Raw genomic sequence first — 17,110 nt, forward strand, 5'->3', positions numbered from 1 at the left:
TAAGGAACTTGCTTTTTCAAATTTCAACTTCTACAGTTTAAATCTCACCTTACACAATCTAGGTGCTGATACAAATCAGAGATTGAGGAAGCGAGGTATTGATGAGCTCTTAAAGAATGCTCTCACACAGCGTGTAAAGAGGGTGACCTGTACTTCCAAGTGCACCTCATGTATAGCAGTGTAAATCAGAATTCTATCCCTGTGGCAAACGCTTGAGATAAAAGGCAGTTTAAAAGGCAGATAAAAGGTTTATTCTTGGCTATGGTTTTCTAGGGCTCAGTCCATGGTCTTGTTGTTTGTCCTGTGATGATGATATATACTTGGCAGTGGGGGTGAGGATGGTGGAGACACCCAGGCAGGAACCAGCATCCCAATATTCCCTTCAAGGATATGCCTTGAAGTGGCTTAAGTTTTCCCCTTTATATCCATCACCCTCTAAGAGCACCTGGCTCACCTTTAACACGGCCCCACAGGACGTAAGCAGGTCCTTATAGCAAAAATAGGAAGTCTTCAGTTCTAAATCCTAGTTACGCTTTATGAGAGATTTTTAAAAATCTCTTAAATTGCCCCTTAAGGTAAAGTTTCCTATCACATCCAAATATCTTGGCTTAATTTCTGTTTTCTTCTACTAATTATTTTCTGCCATTCCAAGCAAGTGAGTAACTGAAGATTCAACATCAGACCACACTTGACAGTGACAACATAGGACAACTCTTAACTGTGACACTGTCTTGTCTTGAACCACATTTGAACCTTCGGGGACATGAACTCTGCTGTCGGCTGGCAAACCATAGCTTCCTGGTTTTTAGACTCAAGAGAGGCGCCTTGGACTTCAAATGGCTATTACAAAACAACATTTTGATGAGTTAAGTGTAAATGAATCAGAAGCATGTGGACTTAATTAGCCTCAAACACAGCCATTTCAAAATGTAGGAGTGAAAAAAAAAATCTCGTTTCAGAGGTTTCCCAATGAATCCAAAAGGGTGGGAACAAGGAGGGGACCATCTACCAAGTATTCAGGTTGCTCCCTTTATGTATCTTATCGGGACTAGGGAACTGTGGGAAACTCCTTCCACAGCCATTGACAGAGCTTCAGTGTTGTGGTTGCCAGCCCATTTGTGGCCTACATTTAATTAAACCAGGCCTACGCATGGCTGGAGAGAACGCAGCTTCCATGTTTTTGAAGATGGGCCAGGGTGCAGTCCACATGGGACCATGTGTGTGGTCTTCTTTTACAGTTAAAATAACCCCATATTATTCTTCTCATGCCCTATGAGTTTTTCCATGTTACTCCTCATCCTGGCCACAGAGACAGATGAGGGCTGAACACAGCTTGCTCTTGTTGCCTCTTCTGGGTGGAACTGAGCAGTGTCCGGCAGAGTCCAGGAATACATATGCCTCTCCACGTCACAGTTGAACCACCCTTTTTCTCCAGTGAGAAAGGTGTTAAAAGCTCAAGGGTCAAAAATCAGGCTTCCAGTTGAATGAAAGGAAGGCCTACTAAAGAATAGGACCGTTTTCAAGAGGAAGTTAACAGGGCTCACTCCTTGAAAGTCACAATGGAAACATGGAACAATTATTTTCATAGCTTTCAAGAAGCCATGGGTCAGGTTTAAGCTTTTTCTATGCAGTTGAGATTGCCCAGGTTTGTTGCAGAAAGGACAGATACTTGCACACAGTTGCTGAGTGATGGCCTCCTCCTCTATCTTTTCAACATCTTTACAAACTGGTAGAATTGTTCCCATTTCCCATTTGAAAGAAACTGCCCTGTTGAAGGCTGAGATCTGCTCAGATGCTTTGGGTCAGGAAGGGTAGACTTGGGAAGGAATCCAGACTTCTAAATTCCATGGTTAGGAACATTTCTAGTATTCCCTGTCCACCAAGGTGGAATAAAGCAATTAAAAGTGAATTCAGAGTTAAGATTACGGACTTTATTAACTGATCCAACATGGCTTTCATCAGGTGGGGCAGGGAATGCTCTGGGTCTCCAGACGCTGGTCACTGTTTGATTATCCTGGTTCATGCCTCTTGTCTGCACATAATTATTAATAGCATCCCATTTCCCTCTCCAAAGTGTCCTGGTTTGCATGATAAATTGCATGGGCACTCAACTCTGAATCTAACCTACAAGGGTCAGATCTTAATGGTTTTATTTGGCTAAATCATTGAACCTTTCCATTCCAGGGGTTTTCTATGTTTTTCCAGTCAAGAGTTTTTGTGAGTCGATGACAAATAGTTGTGTGTGCACATTCTGCTTGTTTTGTTTTCAGATCTTGATATAAGTACGTAAGGTAGACTCAGGCATTAGTTAGGCATTGGTGCCTGGCCAATGTGTAATTCTTTACCATCTATTTCTGCCCAGAAAGCCCATAAATTGTGTCTTACTCTGAGGTATAATATTGTGAATCACCTCACATAGCCTATTGCAATCCAGCTCATGGGCAGGCAAACTGGTCTTTGATCCCTTTCCACTTCCTCCTTCTCTTCCTTCTCCTCCTCTTCTTTCCCCTTTCCATCTCCTCCCCCTCCCTTTCCCTTCCTCCCCCTCTTCTTCCCTCTTCTCCTCTCTCTCCTCCTCTTTCTCCTCCACCTCCTCTTCCTTCTCTTCTCCTTCTACCCCTCCCCTCTCCCTCCTCCTCCTCTCCCCCCCTTCTCCCTACTCCTTCTCTTCTTCTTTCTTCCTCACCAGGGATCACCTCTTCTCTCAGGGCTTGTCATTCTCATGATGACAATGTCCCTGGACTGTCCCTTGGGTTCCCATAGTCCCTTGTATCAGCCCTCATTACACTCCACAGCTCCACTGTCTCACTAAACTTCATCTGGATTCATGTTCTCCTCACTTTATTGTCCTCCCAGGAGCTCTATACAACCAAACAGATACCCTAGTTTCCACCAACTACCTGAATCCTTGTTTCAAGGAGACTGGCACTTCTTTCATCCTGGTCACCAAACTCACAGTGAGTGAGGAACTGAGAGAAGATGTCAACAGTGAGAAGGTACTGAGGGTACCTTGTTGGCTGAGAGGAATTACCTGGAAGTGTCTCCCATAGAGAGCTTGCTTGCTGTAGACTGCCTGCTTTTGTGAAGGGGCTTGATTACCTTCACATGAGAATGAAGAGTCTTATGGAGTTATGAAGATAAGAAACACAAGAGAATTCCAAGGGAGACTCAGAGCAGAAGTGCAGCCTAGCCACTTCTTCCGAAGTTCCTTCCACTGTTTATCCTTCTACACACTGGCTAATTCTTGATGCCATGGCTCTTCAGCCATCTCTTTGACTCCCTCTGCTTTTTCACACTGACTGTTTTGGGTTGTAAGCAACAGAAACCAACTCTGGTTGATATACCCAGGAAAAAATCTTTTTGGAGAAAGTGGGTGCAGGAGCTGTTTCAAAAGCTGACTTTGAGAAAAGATTTGATCACGAACTATTGATTTGAGAGGAGCTTTTAGGAAGAACAGGTAAAAGATTGGTGGTGTCAGGGAGGTCAAGGCAATTCCCCAGGACAGGAGAATTGCCTCCAGTCCCTCTGGAGACTCTGCCTCTCAGCTAATCTTAGGGATTCTATTGCTATGAAAAGACACTGTGACCATGGCAACTCTTATAAGGAAACATTTAATTGGGGCTGGCTTACAGTTCAGAGGTTTAGTCCATTATCTTCACGGTGGAGAAACATGGCAGCATGATGGTGCTGGAGAGACAGCCAAGAGCTCAAAATTGAGATTCACAGGCAGCGGGAAGTGAGTGTGACACTGGGCCTGGCTTGAGCATTTGAAACCTCAGTGCTCACTTCCCACTTCCCACCCCCAACCCCAGTGATACACTTCCTCCAACCAGGCCAACCTATTCTAACAAGGCCACAGGACCATTTTCATTCAAACCACCCCATAACCCAAAAGAGTAGGTGTAAGGCTGACATTTATTTTCAATTTCAGTCTTAGTCACCGTTTTATTGTTGGGATGAGACATCATGACCAAGCCAATTTGTATAAAAAAAAAGCATTTAACTGGGGGCTTGAACCCTAGAGAACTTAGCTTCAGCATCTGTGATTTTAAAACTGCCTCTGAAAACCACAGGCAATCCTGTGACTTTCCAGAACCACAAGAGACCAAAATGATAATGTTGTTTTTATTCTGGTGAGTTTTAAAGTGGTGTCCTGATACCTGGGAACCCTGTGAGGGAGCTGTGAAGACTGTGTGTAGGCAGGACACACACAGCATTGCTGCAGCACAGTTCATGTAGGGTGGGAGATGATAGGTAAACTCAGATGAGGCCCTTCCCCTAAAAGAATCAAGAGATGAGGAAAGGGAACACTTGATTTCAGGGCCTTAATTTCAATGGCTCTCTGTCTTTCGGGGGATGGAGTCCTGTTATTCTAGCACAGGTGAAAGGAGTTTGAGCAGAGATGATAGGCTATTTAACATTTTGATTGATGGTAATACCAAGATCGCATACAACTGGGAAGGGCATTATTAACAAGCACAACAGAGAAAGAAATGAGGCTAGAAGAGAGGCAATGGCTACTGAGAAGATAAACCAAGAAATATTCACTGGTTATGAAAGTCTACCCCACAACAGTCCCCCCATTTTACTTTGCTGACTGCCTCCATCTTCAGCCATTAATTCAAAATCTTAGGATAAGAATTTGATGAACCCAGGTCACCCTTTCAAGTCAGGCCACACTGGGCCCTGGGTTGGCAACAGTCAGCTCTCTACCCCTTGGTCCAGAGTAGTTTTAATTCCCCGCGATTTGGTCAGGTTTGAGTAAGCATGTCTCCAGTAGATCCAAAGAATCTTCAGGGCAAGAGGTACAGGGTTGGCATTTACAATGCGTGCTGAGAGTTGGAAGGAGTACCAGTGAAAGCCGTCACACAGTGACTGCTCTGCCTCTGCATAGAGGGATCTGGTGCTGCTCACTGAAAGTTGAGTACTCTCCTCCAAGAAGCTCTCAACTGAGGGCTATAGAGTGCTGGCATCTCAGTATCCTAGCCCTCTTGCCCTATGAATGGGACGAATCTGAGGCTGTGTTCCACAGTATCATTCTGAGGCCCTAGAGGAATCAGGTTCAAGTGACTACAGTCGTAACTTGCTGGCTCCTTCATTGCTCGCCCATCTGTCTTTATCTTACTGTTCTCTCATGCTTGCCTCTCTTTCTCAACAAGTTACTTACACTTCAATTCTAGTCTCAGGGTTGGTCTCTGAAGGAACCTGTTAGTCCTGAGATTTTCAGGGAGAAAAGCTACTTCTACTGTTTTGGGCCAAATTTAAAGCAAGCTTTATTAAATACTGACCAAGAGATGGACTTTGATCAGGACTATTCCCTGGAATTTCCCAGCTGAAATGGCCACAAGACAAGTGCTTCAGGGCTGTATAAAGACAAATCTATGTGCTTTCCCATGAGGTTTTGTGATTTTCCAAGAACTACAACTCCCAGCATTCTAGGAAGTTACCTGGTCCTTGGTCAGATGGGGCTTACAGGTTAATTTTAGGCATTATAAATCCAAACTGTAAAAGTAAAGAAGGTTTCTCCATCTATAACCAGAAAGAACAGATTCCAAGTATTGACTGACCTTGCCCTGCCTCCTAAACCTTAGGAAGACTTTCTTACAACATCTAGACCTGATACTGTAACCTTGCAACCCTCAGGGCACTGTAGCCTTGTAACCCAAGGGCAATGTAACTTTGTAACCCTCAGGGCACTGTAGCCTTGTAACCCAAGGGCAGTTCTTCCCAAGTAGATCTCTGCAGCTGATCATTATCCAGGCTCTTTGTCAAGAGTTTGACTATAGCTTTTCCATCTTGACTTGAGAAAGGACCAGCAAGATGCCATTTCATTGTTCCCTTGCCTGAAATTTCATATGATTTTTGCATATAATACAAAAGAAATGTTCTTTTTAAGAAAAGAAGGGGAAAAGGGGGGGGGGAACTAATCTATGTTTGTCCTTGGAAGGATTTTCTAGTAGTTCCCCATACATCTTACCTTGGCCTGTAATGAGAAATAAGATCACCACATATGGCACATATGAGATGGTTTAGTTGATAAAGGGGCCTGCTATCATGTTTGGGGCTGAGTTCCATTCTTAGATCCTCCGTGGTGGTAGAAGAGAAGGGATTTGTGTAATATGTCCTCTGATTCCACTTTGATACTGTGACATGCATATGAGTGCTCGTATACACACACACACACACACTGTTTAAAAAAAATCACCAGGTGTGATGGTTAAGTTTCATATGTCAGTTTGGCTGGGTTAAGGACGGATTAGATACATGATAAGACATTTCTGGGAGTGTCTGTGAGAGTTTTTTTGGGAAGAGAGTCAAATTAGTAGAATGGTTAGAGGAGATCTATGTTCATTATTGTGGGCACATAGTATCCAATTCAAAGAAGCTCTGGATAGAACAAAAGATGAGGGAGGGACGGGAAGACACCTCAGTAGTTAAAGTGCTTGCCACACAAGCATGAGGACCTGAGGTTCAGCTCGTTAGCATTCATATAAAACCTGGCTATAGCTGAGAGCATCTGGACCCCTGAAGCTAGGGAGAGTGCGTAGTATGTAGAGACAGGTAGATCCTTTGAGCTATCTGCCTAGCCAATCTACCCAAATTGGTTAGCACCAGGTTCAGTAAAGAAGTAAGGTGGTAAGTGACTCAGGAAGACATCCAGTGTCAATCTCTGGATCCATATACAAGCACACATGTGTGCCCACATGTACTTATACATATACATGAACACTTACATGTATATACACATACAGAAAATAGGGTAAGCTTACTTTTCTTTTTTTCTTTTCTATTTTTATGCCCTCTAACTGTAAAGTTCCTGGTTTGGGGCCTTGAAACTCCTGGGCTTATGCCAGTAGCCCCTGTTTCTCTCGCTTTGGGTTTAGACTGAATATCACAACATTAGCTTTCACCAGTCTCCAGCTTGCTAACAGCGCATGGTGGAACTTCATTACACAAATCCCTTCTCTTCTACCACCACGGAGGGTCTAAGAATGGAACTCAGCCCCAAACATGATAGCAGGCCCCTTTATCAACTAAACCATCTCATATGTGCCATATGTGATGATCTTATGACCATAAATAAGCAAGTCAGTTTCTACAAAACATCTCCTTTATAAACCTGACTTTATTTATTTTTTTAAAAATTTTTAAAAAGATGTATTTATTATTATACATAAGTACACTGTAGCTGGCTTCAGATACATCAGAAGAGGGTATCAGATCTCATTATGTATTGGTTGTAAGCCACTATGTGGTTGCTGGAATTTGAACTCAGGATCTCCAGAAGAGAGGTCAGTGCTCTTAACCACTGAGCCATCTCTCCAGCCCTAAACCTGACTTTATTAATATCCTACTGGCTTTGCTGCTCTGGTGAACCCTGATTAAGACACCAAGTAACTTGGAATCTTGGTCTTTCCCAGGCTACTTACTACTCAAGGTGATGCTAGACAGGATTTCTCAAGTTCCAGAAGCTGAGTTTCTCAACTGGACCCTGGCTCTGAAAAGTAGCACCAGGGCATTTGGTTCTTTGTTGCTGGCATTGCTTTTCAGAGCTCAATCTTAGCTCATTATCGTGCTTACGTGTTTGACATATAAAAAGAAATGAGTTTTCATATTCTGTTTTTTTTGGGGGGGGACTGCTGTCCTCTTTGGAAGATATTTGGGAGAAGAGAGAGATAAAAAGAAAAGAATTTAGTTTCCTTAGTGACCCAGGGATGCACTCCACACATCAGCCTTCCTGGAGGACTGTATTCCCATCACTAAATCACGCTCAAAGAGAGTTAGTCCATTTGATGCTATTCCTTTAGAGAAGTGTCAAAGACCCCTGCTTTCACACTGAAAGCAGAGCACCTAGGATATTCAGTGTGTGTTGGAAATGGAATTCAGTAAGCCGTGTCTGGGAGATGATGGGAAGTGGTTGTAGAGGGGTCAGGTATTAAACCGGCACTCTGGTACTTGTTACTTTGAAACAAGTGCGTTAAGGGGCTGGTTACATTTCTACTAATGCTTGTCCAGGTGCAAGAAGCCCTGGATTCCATCCTCAGCACCATGTGAACTGAGCCTGGTGGCAGGATCAGAAGTTCAATTGTTCTTGGTTATGTAGCCGGTTCCAGGCCAGCCTGGGATATGTGAGACCCTGTCTCAAACAAAACAAAAGGAAAAATTATGTAGATAATATGTTTAACTGAAGCCACGAAGCCCTCATATTGGTTCAGGAAGCTAATGAAATTTAATTTTATATTATCCTGGCAAAGGTAGTGTTGTGTCTCCATATCTAATTCTTTCCTGTATTTCATTTAAACTTAATACACCTTTGACACAAAGGATAAAGACATTAGAGAGGGTGTGGGCAGCAGAAAATTCAATAAACTTTATTTCTTTAGCAGGCAGGCAAATTTACAAGCCAAACTCTTCAATAGACACTTTGTAGCAACATCTGTGTTTAAAGATGCACACAGTGACAGCACTCCTTCCACAGTCTGTGCAATACTGAGCGCCCAAGGTGTGCTTGGGAAGCCGTCTTTCTAATGGCGATTAGATTTATGGTCTTTGCCTTCATGCTAGGAGAGATTAGTAAAACCAAGGCTGTTTAGTTTGGCAAAGACCAGAGAGAACAGAGGACGTGATAGGTACATTATAGAAAATGATAAATGAAGAAAAGGCAGACTGGGGGGCTCTGTATGTACTATGGCAAAGACACTCAGCAAACTCTAAGCTATCCACTGAGGCTGTTGACTAACTCAGAGGTTTCAGGCTGCCGCGCGGGAAGCCAGACCTCAGGGGAAAGAAGCTGTGTTGATGGGGAATGTCTGGGTGGATGTATTTATACGAAATAGCACCTATGGTTACATTAGCAGGATCGGTTTACCGGGACCATCCATCCTACTTTAGGCCACAGTGACAAGTCTGGCTGTGCTTCCTGTTTCCCGGGGTAGGGTGTGTGTGGTGGGGGGGAGGGGCCCCAGACGTCTTGGCACCAGTCCCCTCCCTCTATAGGGTGTCTGGGTTTCCAGCAGCCTCTTTCTCCTAAGGGAGGAACATCTAGCATCCGATGAATGGACATGGATTCTGGGGGCTGTTGTGCAGGACGTGGCCAGCAGGCTAGCACAAGGCCTGTCCTCAGAAATTTAGTAAAGGCCAGAGTAAAGGGGGTTCCCAGACTACGCACCTCCTGTAGAAGGGAGTGGAAACTGGGTTTGATTTGTCCCTGGGCACTTTGTGTATCCTGGCCCCAGAGAGAATTCTACAATACTACAGCATATAAGTCAGTTAGCAAATGGCATATTTTTGGTGGGTAATGTTAACAACAGAGTCCTAGGATCATTCCTGGTCTCTTCCCTGGTTTTTCTGCAAATCCTCTTTTTGTTCCTCAGTTTCCTCTCTGGAAACTGATATCTTAAGCTTTAACCTCATGGTGGTGGATAGGAATGGTGTGGGGTCAGGCTGCTAATATCTGATGTGCTTTGAAGTCCTTGGCAGGTCAGACCAGCTCTCTCAGGCAACTGTGCTGGAAACCATTCTAAAGTGGCTATCCTGGTGGTGAGAGAATTCCTCAGCTTCCACCCTTCACCCCCAACCCCTTTTGTAAAACAGACTTTTCAAGCTCCTCTGATGAATTAATTCATTCATTCATTTAAAAAGTCAATACACAATGATCGCAAATAGATGTAACAACGTAAAATTCTTTTTCCCCTTTCTCTAGATCTATCTCTCTCTCTCTCCTCTCTTCTCCCCCTCTCCCTCCTCCTTCTCACCTCTCTTCTGCACTTTCCTCTCTCTCTCTCCCCTGTCTTTAACTTCTGTTTAGGGTTTTATTAAGCGTTATTTAAAACCCTTAGCTTCTGGGAATAGAATACTTCTTTATAGATGGCAGCTAATTTGGCTGGCAGCTCTCTCTTGCTTTTTAACACAGCACCCGAATGGTACTCCTCTCTCCTCCCATGCTCAGAGCCCAGAATTGCTGAAAATATTGAAAGAGACCACGAGAAGGGACTAAAGGGGAAATGCATTTGGGTTTTGTTTTTGCTTTGTTTGGTAAGTGGGCAAAAGCCCCTGTGTTCCCTGCTTCATTTTAGTTAGAATACAAAAGAACAATTCCTTGAACTCCAAGAGTTGGTTATGCCAATTGGGATTGGTATTGGGGAGGTGGGGGGTAGGGGCAGAGGAGGGGAGGGGAGGGGAGGGAAGAGAGAAAGGAAAGGGAAGGGTTAGAAGGAAGATAAAAAAAAAGAAGGAAGAGGAGGGGGAAGGGAGGGAGAGGAGAAGAGAGAAGGAAAGGGAAGGGAAGGGAAAGAGGGCCACCCAGAATGCATTGTTCTTTTGATGGAGATGGTGAAAGGAACCCGTGTCTCTGGGGAATTAGGAGGATCAGTGCAGGAAACAAGACAGCTAGTGGGCAGGAGGCCACACATGGCTACTTATGGCTCCAAGAATATTATTAATGCAGGAACAAGCACAACATGTATTTGAGTTATCTGCAGCTGAGCTCTTGTGAGCTAGGTAGAATTGACAGCATGGGGTCAAGAGCAGTTTTCTAGGTATCTATACTCATTTTATAGCTCTTGGCACTGGGGTGCCACATCTCCTCTCTCCATTTGTGTCTTAATACTTCCAAAGGTGGTTGGTGCTTAAGCTCTTGGACCATAAGGAAAACAAGAGGTGCCTCTGTTTAAAAGCCTTGCAGAGAAAAATGGATCAAAGGTGTCAGCGAGAGTGAGGTGGGCCAGCTCATCTAAAAAACAGCTCAAGTGCATTTACTGGAAACTTGATTTTAAATACTTTGGTAAGTTCCAGAGGTATAGACTGGAAATGTGCTATAAGGATCAATTATCAGCGCCCATTCTAATGTGTTAAAGATCATGTTTAAAGTCTCAAGTTAAATCAGGGTCTTGGAAGTCCCTCAGGACACTGTTCTATTCCCCACCAGAGCAGGAGAGGGTTTTAAGAGGCCAAGGTTCCTGTAGAGAGGGTCTTGGTGTTCTTGCTCAGCTCTGGGGTCCAAACAGGAAGCAATAAGGCGTCTAGCTGGGTGGGGTAACTGAAGGCTGGACAGGGGACTGTCTGAGCAGCTGCCTTCATTCTATTCACAGGGGTGCAGGGTGCCCAGGCCACCCTGGTTTTATTTACCTCAAAGCCACAGTGAGGTCTGGAAGCCACTCCCAGGCAGGGGGTCTCTAGCCATCTGAGGTGGGTGAGGACAGCCCCCACCTCCCCTGGGTAGGCACTTTCAGAGATGGGGCTGACTGGCTCAGTTCTCCAGGGTGGTCAGCCTGTAACTTCAAGATTTACTGGTCTCAGGGAGATAGCCAGCCACAAATGGGCAACAAGGGTAATTACAAGAGGCCACTGGGCTAATCCTTGGTTACAAATGTTAGCTAGAAGGTAAATAAGCTTCATGCAAGCATTTCCTGAGCTGCAGGGCCCCTGGCCCTCTTTGCTTTATTTTCTTCTTAAAGGAGACAGTGAGAGAGAGAGGGCAAAAGAGAGGAAAGAGGAAGAGGGAGGGAGGGAGATGGGGGGAAAGGAGGAGTGAGACTGATTTTTATTTAATTTCATGTGGCCTCTAGGAATTAAAGTCTTTGAAGTCCAAATTATTTTAATGCCTCTTTGTTTCATATTTGGAATTGTTCATGAGAAACGACATTACATCCCCGTCTGTCTGTGGCCAAAGATGGTCTGTTTTGAAAGAGGGTGGGGTGAAGAAGTGTCTTAAAATTGAGCAAAAGAAACTTCTGGGGCTTCTGCCTTCCTCAGAAGGAAATAAGAGCTATCCTCCAAACCAAACCCCAGCGCTGAGTGAAATTGACAGGATGTGAAGGGCCTTCCAGGTTGCCCATGGTCTTTATGGGACCATTTGCCCTCCTGGACCAGCTCTCTGGAGCCAGTCAGAGGTCCTTTGGGAAAGCCCAGAAGGACAGGGAATATAGAACTAACCCTCAAGGGAGAGGGCAGCATCAAGCTGTTTTTATTTTTTCATTTTTTTCCTTCCAGTGTTCTTGTGGGTTATAAAGGTTAGGACCGTCTGATAGACTCCTGAGGCTAACTTAACAGAGCTTTACTCCAGACCAGTTCACACCATAAGGGGTCAGTTCACACCATAAGGGACACCTCATCTATCCGGCAACCCTCACTGATGTCCTCCAGAAGGCTTATCGCTTTCTAAGGCCTTATAGCTTCAAGGCTAGCCCCCCAAAAGATCCACTGTGACTCTTTGCACAGAGTTAAGGGAGCCTCAGCATGGAGCTAATGTACTCTATTCACTTCCCTAGATGTGGGAGCTTCAGGGGGAGACTTGCCTCTGCCTCCTACCTCGGTAACCTTGGCAGGCTGTTGGTTGAAATGCCAGGATTCTACTCCTTCCAAGAGAGCTTCTCTCTGTCATAGTAACCAGCTTGACTGCCACAACCAGCTGCTGAGACACAAAGCCCCTCCCACACATCTCTCCTGACCTGGAGCAGAGCAAGCACACAGAAGGGAGGGAAATATTCCTGGGAGTTCTTATCTCCCCATAAATCGAGAGGACCCACTGGAGGGTGGAATATGGAAAAATCCTGTCAAAGACCTTATGCATGCTTTTTTTTTTTTCTGTTGTCCAAGTGAGTGGGCTCTAAAGTAGTGGGGGACCCTTCTGTGCTGGACAACTTCATTCAAGTTAAAGTCCCCTGGGAAAAGGGAACTTCAGTTGAGAAAATGACTCCATCAGATGGGACTGTAGGCAAGTCTGTAGGGCATTTTCTTTATTAGTGATTGAGGGAGAAGAGCCCAGACCATTGTGAGTGGTGTCAGTCCTGAGGTGGTGGTAGCCTGGGTTCTATTAGAAAGCAGGCTGAGTAAACCATGAAGAACAAACCTGTAAGTATCATTCCTCCATGGCTTCTGCATTAGCTCCTGTCTCAAGTTTCCTGCCTTAAATTTGAGTTCCAGTCCTGACTTCCTTTGTTGATGAGCAGTAATATGGAAGTGTAAACAAAATAAACCCTTTCCTCCCAAGTTGCTTTGGCTATGGTGTTTCATAACAACAATAGTAACCCTAACTAAGAAGTTGGTACCAGAAGAGGGGTGTTGTTGTAAGGTACCAGAACATGTGATTTTGGGAGGATTGCAGAAGGACTTTGGAACTTTGGCTAGAAAAGCTATTGAGTATTGAGAGCCTACTGGGAGATTCTGTAGAAGCTGGGAAAAAAGAACATTGAGGCCAGTGCAGGCAATGGAGGCCTGATTTGTAAATTTCCATATAAAAGTTTAAAGACTATCAGGGCACTTTGCTATTTTGAGTTAAGGTTCTGTGGTTCTGGTTAGCTGGGACTGAAGAATCAGCTGTGATCAGCAAGATAGGAGAATTACCAAAGTGAAATCTTTGCTTTGTTCAATACTCAGTGCTGGTCAGCTGGAGCTGAGACATTAGCTGTGATTAAGAAGAGACAAGCATCATGGAACTGAAATCTTCTGGGAAGTATTTCCTCGGAGTCAGCACACGGAAGCTGGGTTCCAGATGTGGCCAAGGTTGTGCTTCGAACTGGTAGCCAAACTAAGTAATGTGTAAGAGTCACCCAGGTGGTGCCAGTTTTGACAGTGTGAAGGGGTCATGGGCAGCAGCCGAGTCTCGGTACTGTGTGGCAGGGTTGGAGTCCCTAAGAGAGCCCAGAAGAGGCTATTGGTGAAAGCACAGCCCAGCTGCAGCAGAAGACGCTAGCATTTGGGAGATGGTAGTACCATGTGATGACCACCAAGAAGAGCAGCAATGGAGCAGACTCAGCCAGAGCCTGGAAAACAAGCTGTGTGTCACAGAGGGCAGAGCTAGAAAAATGACTCGGGCCCCTTGGAGGAGCCCAGAGGATCATGAGTGAATCATAGATAACTGGGCATTACGTTATTTACACTGGAGTTTGGTTTTGCTTTGTTTAGATGGTGACTATACCCTGGTTCTTCCCTCTTGAAATAAGAATTTAATTTATTATGGATATGATAGGAGCCCACAACTGAGAGACTTTGGATTTTTCAAAGAGACTTGATTTCTAAGTGTTTGAACGTGTAAAGACTGCAGGACTTTTTAAGTCTATGAACTGTTTCATATTGTGATGCTGATGTTAATATGTGATCTCAGGAGTGGATAGGAAGGGAAAGGTTGTAGCTTAACAGTTCTGTGTTTGTCAAGCTGACAAGGGGTTGATTGTTCTGGTGAGTTTTGTGTCAATCTGGCACAAGCTACATTCAGCTGAGAGAAGAAACTTCAATTTAAAAATGCCTCCAGAGGGGCTGGAGAGATGGCTCAGCGGTTAAGAGCACTGACTGCTCTTCCTAAAGGTCCTGAGTTCAAATCCCAGCAACCATATGGTGGCTCACAACCATCTGTAATGTGATCTGATGCTCTCTTCTGAAGACAGCTACAGTGTACTTAGATATAATAATAAATAAATCTTTAAAAAAAATTTAAAAATGCCTCCAGAATATGGGGCTGTAGGCAAGCCTGCAGGGTATTTTCTTAATTAGTGATTGATGAGTTGGGGGGGGGGGCAAACCATTGTAGGTGGGCCACAATGTCCTGTGCTTTGTAAGAAAGCAGGTGGACTGAGCCATGAAAACCAAGCCAGTGAGCAGTGTTTGTTTCTGCTTCCGTTCCTGCCTTGAGTTCCTGCCCTGACTTCCCCTGATGATAGACTATCAACTGTAAGATGAAATAAACCATTTATTTCCTCATCAAGATGCTCTTGTCCTGGTGTTTTGTTCAATTTTTTTTTTTTTTTTTTTTTTTTTTTTTTTTTTTTTTTTTTTAGCACAGCAATAGACAGCAAACTAGGACATGTGGTACCCTACTTTCATTTATGTTGCTATGATAGAATATCTTGATAAAAGACGCTTCACAGGAGAAAAGTTTACAACGCTAAGCTACAGTGTATCACTGTGAGGAAGTTTAGACAGGAACTTGAAGCAGCTGATCAAGAGTCAGGAGCAGAGAGAGATTGCATGTAAGCTTACTATTTAACTCATCTGTTCCATGCTTACACAGTCCAAACCCAGGGGATGTTGCTGGCCACAGTGAGCTGGGTTTTCTCACGTCAACTAATCTAATCAAGATAATCTCTCACAGGAATGACCACAGGCCAACATGATTTAGCCAGTCCCTCTCTGAGATTCCCATCCCAGGTGATCCTAGACTATGTCAAGCTGACAGTTAAAACAAACCTCACAAATGTAAACGAGGAAAATACCTAATAAAAAAAAGAGAGAAAAAAAAACCAAAAAAACAAAACACCTCACATATGGGCCATTCCCAAGGCCAGAACACCTCAGATATTCTGGGGCAGAGAGTAAGGACATTCATTCCAGGATAAGTGGATCTGAGTGCATTTATCAGCTGAGAGACTTCAATAAAAGAATGTGAGCTCTCTGTACCCTGATTTTACTGTGTGCTACATGAGACCAAGGTCAGCTCTGACCTGGACCCTGAGGGAATTACAGGAGATGGAGGGAAAACAAACATCTTGCATGTTGCCTGATGGCTCCTAGTATTAAATAAAAGCTGGCTGGAAGTGGTTTGAACAAGTGGGAAATTCTGTTGCCCCTACCGCTAAACACTGAAGTTTCCATCATAGATGCACCCTATTGGGTAGGGCTTTATAAACAGTGTTACTAACAACACAAGATCAACAGGCAAACTTCACTTGGAGCCCTGACAATCCCTGAACTCCAAACCCACTTGCTGTGGACTAAAGTCGAGTTACTTGATTCTAATCTCCTTCTTCCCACCCACCCCTCTTTTGCTACTATTTATTGATCACTATTTGTCAGGATCCTTGCTTTTTATAAGTTGACTTTTATATATAGTATTCAATTTAATTCCAAGATAAACCTTATGAAGTTAGGACCAACTGTGGTGGGAGTTAAGTACACTCTGGGTTTAAATCCCCTGTGAACATTTTCACCTCTCTACTGCCTCAGTTTCCCTGTTGATAAAACAAGTCCAGTAATAATTCCTGCTCTTGAGGTAAGGTTACAGTGGTATTGAGTAATAAAAGCTAAGGATTCTATTGTGCTTGGTTCACAGAAAGGCTTCTGTAATGGTTACAAGTGAGAGGCCATGTTTAATGCTAGGAGCTGCACAGCTTGTGGCTCAAGAGCCTCCCAGGTTTTGAAACACTTTTATTTGCAAGTATTTCTCTCGCCATACAATGCCCTGGCCTGGCTAGGAGAGGGTCATGTTGGACTTTGAAAGATTCAGCAGTCTGGCCATGTGGGTGGTCAGGGCTGGAGCCCTTGCTACTTATGGCAGCTGCCACTCTATAGGATCTAAGGCAGCCAGCAGCCTTCCTAGGCTCTTCTGTGGCTCTGCTTTCTTGCTTTACGCCTGCCTGGTTCCTCCCTGCAGCCTCCCACCCACGTTGATGGCCACCATTTGGTCAGGCTGAAGCTATCCCTGAGCTGTCCATGTCAGAGTGGGGCTTCTGAGATAGTGTGTCTGGGGCTTTATGGAGAAAGATGGGGTCCAAAGCCAACACTAGCTCCAAGGGAGTAGAACAGAACCAACTTTCCAGGTTTCAGTTGGTTGTGGCCACAGGGTGTACCTATTAAAGATCTGAACTATAACTTGGGTCAGTGACAGCAGGAGTTTTAATCTGAGCTACTGAAACTGGGCATGACTAATCCAAAAAGGACATCAGAAGGAGAAGGAGTCCTAAGAGCTATTCTGGAGGGTGGATGTTACTTAACTCCTGGACCTGGTAGTGCTGGCCTATGATCCTAGCTGCTGAGCAGGCTAATGCAGGAATATTCCACATTCAAAACATGTTTGGGATCTAGAGGATGGGACTCAGTACTCAATGCAAATGCAAATGCAAACATGACCAATCCTCCAGTAGTTACAGTTAATACCACAAAATGTCCAGTACTCATTCTCTGCCATCTCCCTGTACTTACTTGGGGTCAGAGATGACACATATGACTTTCTTCTTTGTTTTATTATATTCTACCCAGGTTCTTTAGGATAAAAGCTTACTTCATAAAATTAAAAGTGATAGTGAAAACCTCAGTACTGGCTGGTTTTGTGTGTCAACTTGACACAGGCTGGAGTTATCACAGAGAAAGGAGCTTCCCTTGAGGAAATGCCTCCATG

At 44.3% G+C, this 17,110-nt stretch overlaps 1 long non-coding RNA gene across 2 annotated transcripts in view; it reads left to right on the forward strand.

Moving 5' to 3' along the window:
* LOC102632415 overlaps positions 1-14,310 on the forward strand; it is a 39,816-nt gene extending 25,506 nt beyond the window's left edge. For both annotated transcript variants that reach the window (XR_001780982.1, XR_873593.2), the window contains 2 exons: positions 10,618-10,783; positions 13,378-14,310. This is a non-coding gene — a long non-coding RNA (uncharacterized LOC102632415). The remainder of the gene's footprint in view (positions 1-10,617; positions 10,784-13,377) is intronic.
* Positions 14,311-17,110: the final 2,800 nt, after the last annotated feature.

The sequence above is a fragment of the Mus musculus genome, chromosome 13 (assembly GCF_000001635.26).
Source record: "Mus musculus strain C57BL/6J chromosome 13, GRCm38.p6 C57BL/6J".
Classification (NCBI taxonomy): domain Eukaryota; kingdom Metazoa; phylum Chordata; class Mammalia; order Rodentia; family Muridae; genus Mus; species Mus musculus.